Raw genomic sequence first — 7,357 nt, forward strand, 5'->3', positions numbered from 1 at the left:
CATTTTGGTCTTCTCTTCTTTTGTTGTCTTTTTAGTGACCTCTTGCTTTCTTCATAGATGATGCTCTTGATGTCATCCCACAATTCATCTGGTTTCCAGTCACTGGTGTTCAATGCATCCAATCTATTCTTTAGATGGTCTCTAAATTCAGGAAGGATATATTCAAGATTGTATTTTGGCTCTCTTGGACTTGTTTTAATTGTCTTTAACTTAGTTGAACTTGCATATGAGCAGTTGATGGTCTGTTCCACAATCAGATCCTGGCCTGCTTTTGACTGAAGATATTGAGCTTCTCCATCATCTCTTGCCACAGATGTAGTCAATCTGATTCCTGTGTGTTCCGTCTGGTGAACTCCACATGTACAGCCGCCATTCATGTGGTTGAAAAAGGTGTTTGCAGTGAACAAGTCATTAGTCTTGCAAAATTCTACCATGAGTTTTCCAGCATTATTTCTGTCACCAAGGCCAGATTTTCTAACTACTGGTGATTCTTCTTTGTTTCCAACTTTTGCATTCCAGTCACCAGTGATAATTAACACATCCTGATTGCAAGTTTGGTCCCTTTCAGACTGCAGAAGTTGATAAAAATCTTCAATTTCCACATCTTTGGCTTTGATGGTTGGTACATAAATTTGAATAATAGTCATATTACCAGGTCTTCCTTGTAGGTGTATGGATATTATCCTATCACTGACAGCATTGTACTTCAGGACAGATCTTGAAATATCCTTTGTGATGATGAATGCCATGCCATTCCTCTTTTAAACTGTTATTTCCAGCATAATAGATCATATGGTAGTCTGATTCAAAATGGCCCAAACCAGTCCATTTCAGCTCACTAATGCCTAGGATATCAATCTATATGAGTTCCATTTCATTTTTGATAACTTCCAATTTTCCTAGACTCATACTTTGTACATTCCATGTTCTGATTATTTAATGGCTATTTGCCACTGTTTCTCCTATATTTGAGTGGTGCCACATCAGCAAATGGAAGTCTCGAAAGCTTTACCTTATCAATATGAGTAAGGCTGATTTTACTCTGATAATGCAGCTCTTTCCTACTCCTACTTCAAGAGCTTTCTAAGCTAAATGACTCATCTTTCTCCTCTGTATTGGACAATGTTTCTGGACTATTCATAAAGTTGTGCAGTAATGTATCAGACAGGGTTTCTCTGCTATTCATAAGGTTTTCCCTGGCCAATTCTTGGAGAGGTGGATGGCCTCCTCCTTCTTCCTAGTCTGTCTCAGTCTGCAAGCTGGGCTGATACCTGTGCAACAGGTGCACCCCACTGGGTTTGAAACACCAGTGGCACAGCCCCAAGACTCACAGCAACACATCACCACAGTAGGACAAACCGACAGACAAGTTTGTCTCCCTTAGCTGTTGGAAACCCCTCCAACTACCCTTACCTGGATCCCTGCAGCTAACTCCTCGATCTGTTCCAGTCCCCTTTGCCTTTTCTGTCCTCTCCCTGCTTCCTGCCTCACCGCCTGTTCTTAGGTCCCTGGAATCCAAGTGAGAATGCTATCACTTTAAAATCCAAAATGGTTGCCACTTGTAAACATTAAAAATTCCTGCACCCTCGGTCACTTTAAATATCCAAAATGGCTATCACGTGTAAACAATCAAAATGGCTGTGCCCTCCGGACAAACAAGAAGATCAGCAAAAAAAAAAAAAAACAAGAAAACCTGCAATATCTGTGGATAGGGCAATAAAATAAAAATGGCAAAGAAAGAGAATAATGAAGAAAAAATGCAAAAAGAAAAACAAGGAATGGGGTTAACCAAGAGATAAAAGAAGGAAAAAATTTTGCAACCAAGAACAGGGAAAAGAAAAAAGCTGAAAACTAGGACCTGGGAGGGGAATAATAGTAAAAATGACAAAAGTATTAATAATAGTAGTAGTTTTAAAACAGACAAATGCAAGCAAACTAAAAACCAGAAAAAAGAAAGAGAAAAGAAGAAAAAAAATCTGGATAAGGCATGGCAGGGCACCCAGGCTCTGTCCAAACACACAGAGTGGGATGGAGTTCCTACAGGCCCAGAAGGTGGATGGGAGTGGGGGATGGCTGAACCTCTGTTCACCAACCTCACACCAAGGTGTGGAGTATAAGAGTAACAAGGGGAATGTCGCACCTTTTCAGTAGTCCAGGTCCGGAGTGTCCCTGGGGCTACTTAGATATCTTCTGGAGGCTAGAAGTCTGAATTCCAGGCTCTGGCTCTCAGGGAAGTTTTTTTTTCCATGTGTCTTGTAAAACAAATGAACAAAGTAGATGAGATGAAATCTGTGCTTTTTTCTGTTTTTTAAATTGTGCTTTAGGTGCAAATTTACAAAACAAATTTGTTTTACATTCAACAGTTCATGCACATTTGATTTCATGCCCCATTACCATCCCCAACCATGAAAAACTCTCCTCTCCTCCCCTCCCTGTGACTACCCCCTCCCTGTGCCCTTCCTATTTATGCTTCCTGTCTGTTCAGCTTTCCCTCTATGTGAATGCTGCCCCTCTGGTGTCTCATAGCTGATCACTAGATCACTAAGGGTACATCTCCCCAGAGTACATGGGTGCATCGCCCTGGAGTAGGTGTTCTGTGTGTAGGTCTTTCTATTGTTGGGTTAAGAGCCAACCCATGGAAGTGAAATCTGTTTCTAGGCCTGAAGAGTTACCCAGGGCCATAGTCTCGGGGGGGCTCCACCGGTCTCTATCCGACCAGTAATTCTGGTCATTTTTGTGTTTTTGATATTGTTCCACATTTTTCTCCCACTCTATCCAGGATCTCCAGTTTGATTCCTTTCTGAGTGGTTGGCATTGGTAGCTGGGCACCATCTCGTTCTAAGGAGCATTCTGGCTACACTTATTCCAGAACAGATTTGTTAATTTTTCTGGCAGTTGATGGTACTTTCAATATTTTTTGCCAACACCACAATTCAAAGGCATCAACTCTTCTTCAGTCTTCCTGATTCTTTGTCTAGCTTTCCCATGCATCTGAGATTATTAAAAATACCATGGCTTGGGTTAGGTGCACCTTAGTCTTCAAAGTGACATCTTTGCTTTTTAATGCTTTAAAGAGATCCATTGCAGCCCACTTGCCCAGTGCAATATGATGTTTGATTTCTTGACTACTGCTTCCATTGGAGTTGATAGTGGATCCCAGTAAAATGAAATCCCTGTCAACTTCAATCTTTTCTCCATTTATGGTGATGTTGCTTATGGTCCACTTGTGAGGATTTTTGTTTTGTTTATGTTGAGTGTTGAGGTGTAATCCATACTGAAGATTGTAGTTTCTTATCTTCATCAGTAATTTCTCAAGTCATCTTCACTTTCTGCAAGCAGGGTTGTTAATGGGTCTTCCTCCAATCCTAATGCCACCTTCTTCTTCCCATAGTCCAGCTTCTCAGATTATTTGCTCAGCATACAGATTGAATAAATTATGATAAAAGAATACCACCCTGATGTGTACCCTTCCTGCTTGTAAACTATGTAGTATTCCCTTGTTCTGTTCAAATGACAGCTCCTGGTGTATGTACAGGTTCCTCATGAGTGAAACCAAGTGTTCTGGAATTCTCACATGTTTTGGTTACCTAGTGCCCTTCTAACAGAAAATACCACAAATGGGTAGTTTTAAACAGAGATTTATTCTCTTACAGTTTTGGAGTGTAGAAGTCTGAGTTCAAACTGCCAGGCTCTAGGGGCTGGGGGAATGCCCCTTGACCTTGGCCTTCAGCTCTGCCCCTTGCTCATGGACTACTGAAGCTGTAGGCTTTCTTCACTTAGGCAGCTGCTGGCTGCTGAGGCTGACAAGCCCAAGGTGGACAAGTAAAAAGGCACAGTCCCGATATTACCAAACCACACGGCAGGCCACTAATCCAAGTCAAATGAAAGTCCCAAGGTCAGCAAAGCATGGCAGGCTGCTGCAGGATTCAGTCATCCCAAAAGCTTCAGACCATTTCTAAAGCTACTCATATACGGGGAGCAGACCATATCCCACAAGCAGCTACTCAGCTGCTTACAGTAGATTCCACCATGGAGTTGATTACCAGTCTCATCATGGGGAGCTGCCCAGCCACTGAAAACCAGGCCCACTAAGTTGACACATAATCTTGACTACCAGACCATCTTCACAATATTATCCATAATTTGTTATGATCAACACAGTTGACACTTTTGCATAATCAGCAAAACACAGGTAAACATCTTTCTGGTAATCTTTGCTTTCAGCCAAGATTAATGTGATGTCAGCTCTGTGCCTCTCATTCCATTTTTTCTGAATCCAGCTTGACTTTCTTGAAGTTCCCTGTCACTGTATGGCTGCAATGGTTTTTTAATTATCTTCAGTGAAATTTCACTTGTGGATGATATTAATGATATTGTTTGACAATTTCCACATTCTCTTGGATCACCTTTCTTTGGAAAATATCTATCTTTTCCCATCAATAGGTCATGTAGTTGCCTTCCATATTTCTTGGCATAAACAATTAAGCAGTTTGAGTGCTGCATCCATTTGTTGAAACATCTCAATGGATATACCGTCAATTCTTGGAGCCTTGTTTTTTTGCCAGTTCCTCCTGTGCAGCTTGGATTTCTTCCTTCAATACCATTGGTGCCTGATCATATGCTACCCCTTTGAATAGCTGAACATTGACCAATTCTTTTCGGTACAGTGACTCTGTATATTCCTTCCATCTTCTTTTGATGCTTCTTGCATCATTCAATATTTACAGAAGGAAACTTGGTGGCAGTGTTTAAAGTCCTGAGCTACCAACCAAAAGGTCAGCAATTTGAACCCACCATCCACTCTGTGGGATAAGGATGTGGCAATCTGCTTCCATAAAGATTAAAGCCTTGGAAATCCTATGGGACAGTTCTACTCTTCCCTGTAGGGTGGCTATGAGTCAGAAGTAGACGCGATAGCAAAGGGTTTGGTGTTTTGTTTATTCAATATTCATTTATTGAATGAAGCTCTTTGATTAGTTGTAACCAAACAAAACTAAACTTTCTGCCATGGAGTTGATTACAACTAGTAGTTACCCTAAGGGACAGAGTGGAACCATAGGGTTTTCAAGGCTGTAAATCTTTATGGAAGCAGATTGCCTCATCTTTCTCCCATGGAGCAGCTAGTGGGTTCAAATCACCAGCCTTTTGGGTAGCAGTTGTATGCTTTATCCACTGCACCACAGAGTTGCTTGATTATTTGTAAAGGGTCTGGGAAATGTGAGTAATGGTGGGACTACCAAACCAAAATCTATGGGCATTAAAAAAAAAGAATTATCTGCTTTTAAAATACATCTACTTTATCTAAACTGAAACTCATGGAGTGAATCCTACACACCAATATTTGGTATACTTGACTCAGAAATCAATGTGTTACATAAACCAAGGAACATCTATGAACAGAAGAAGGGAGCAATGTTTTTTTTTTTTTTTTTTTTTTCTGTAATTGAAGGTAAAATTCTTCTTCTGAATATTCATTACCTTTGAGTTTGTGTTAAGTGTTATTACTCTCTCTGTTCTTTTCAATTTTGCTAAAGATTCTTTTGTTCCATAAATGGATTGCCATCGAAGCCTAAAATTGTCTAGTGCCAAAAGCCAAAATTAGACTTATTTTTACTTCTTGATTTTCAAAGTTAGAAATAAAAAAGTAGAAGTAGGAATTTTTATGTTGGATACAAATCCAGTAACAATCTCAGATACATTGTCTTTGTTACATATTTGTGTTATTCAGAAAGCAAAATCTACCCCAATTTATAACCCAGTCAATAACAAAATTATATGACATCTAGAATTTCTAATATTAATTCAGTTTGTACTCATTAATTTGTAAGTTTAAAAATGCCAGTAAATTGGTAAAATACCTGTTAACTAAGGGATGCAATGGAGAGTGGGTAGGAGAGAAAAGGAAATTAAAATTTTTAATCCTTGTTCTGTAGTGGCAGCTCTGGTGGTATAGTGCCTAAGGCATTTGACTGCTAACCAGAAGGCTGGTGGCTCAAGCCCACCAGCCACTCCTCAGAAGGAAGATTGGGCAATCTACTTCCGTAGTGATACCACCTCAGAAACCCAAGGAGGGGTTTCTGAGTCGGATCCGAATTTATGGCAGTGAGTTTTTTTTTTTTGTTGTTGTTGTTGTTCTTCTTCTTCTTTATTAAAGGAAACTGGGTGGCACAATGGTTAAACTGCCCCACTGTCAACTGAAAGGTCAGCAGTTTGAACCCACCAGCCACTCTGTGGGATAAAATTGTAACAATCTGCGTCCATAAAGATTATGGCCTTGGAAACCCTTTGGGGCAGTTCCACTCTGTCCTATAAGGTAGCTGAGTCAGAAGTCGACTTGATAGCAATAGGTTTGGTGGTTTGGCATTTTGTTTTGTTTTTACTTTGTAGAGTACAGATATGGTGCACAAAGGTTAGCATATTGGTAAAAGCAGGACATCTGGATCTGGACTAACTTGGTTCATATTTCAACTTTGATGTTTACTAGCAATGCTACCTAGTGCGAATTATTTATCCCCTTCCTGTTTCCATTTGTAAAATTGGGAAAATAATAGTACTTTTCTCACATGGTTCAATAAGAATTAAATTTTTGCTACTTATTATATACAATGTTTTATTATATTATTATTATTATTATACATATATATGGTGCTTACTTCAGTTTTTGCCACAAAGCAAATGCTCACTAAATGATTATGACTATTGTTGTTAATGGCTGTCAAATAATCTCCAACTAATGGCTACCCCATGAAAAAAAAAAAATGGGACAGTGCCTGGCCCTGATCATCTTCAAGATCATTTTAGAGGCCATCGTGTTGATCCATCTCATCAAAGTTTCCCCTTTTGTTCATTGGCTCATTGCTTCCAAACAAGTACTACTTGCTTAAGAATGTAGTTTACACAGTTTACTTCATTTAATTCCAATTTTGTATATGAAGAAACCGATTTTGGGGGTACAGCGTGTTGCCCAAGATCATATGTAGAATCACCATGAGTTGAAATTGACTTGACAGCAACGGGTTAGTTTTGGTTTCATATAGCTGAGAAAAATGTGTTGGGCAGAATGAAAACTCAGTGTTCATTCCAAAGCCTGGACTCTATGGAGTACTAGGGGCCTGGACCTTCATTATTTCTTCACAACTTCTTTCAAATATTTGTGCAAATTGTCTTTGGTGGTCTGGTACACATTTATGTTTGGATTTCTGCCTCCATTTGCTCATCCTGTAGTCACACTGGTCTGATAATTTCCTCAGGGGAAACATCCTTTCTCAACTCTCAGAGTTTGAGGTAGAGTTGATTCTGATCCTTCCCTTATGAGCGAAGAACTCAGACCTGCCAATCGGAAGGTGGAATCCTCTGG

Source organism: Orycteropus afer, unplaced genomic scaffold (genome assembly GCF_000298275.1).
Source record: "Orycteropus afer afer isolate SDZICR_OR568_19922 unplaced genomic scaffold, OryAfe1.0 scaffold00625, whole genome shotgun sequence".
Classification (NCBI taxonomy): domain Eukaryota; kingdom Metazoa; phylum Chordata; class Mammalia; order Tubulidentata; family Orycteropodidae; genus Orycteropus; species Orycteropus afer.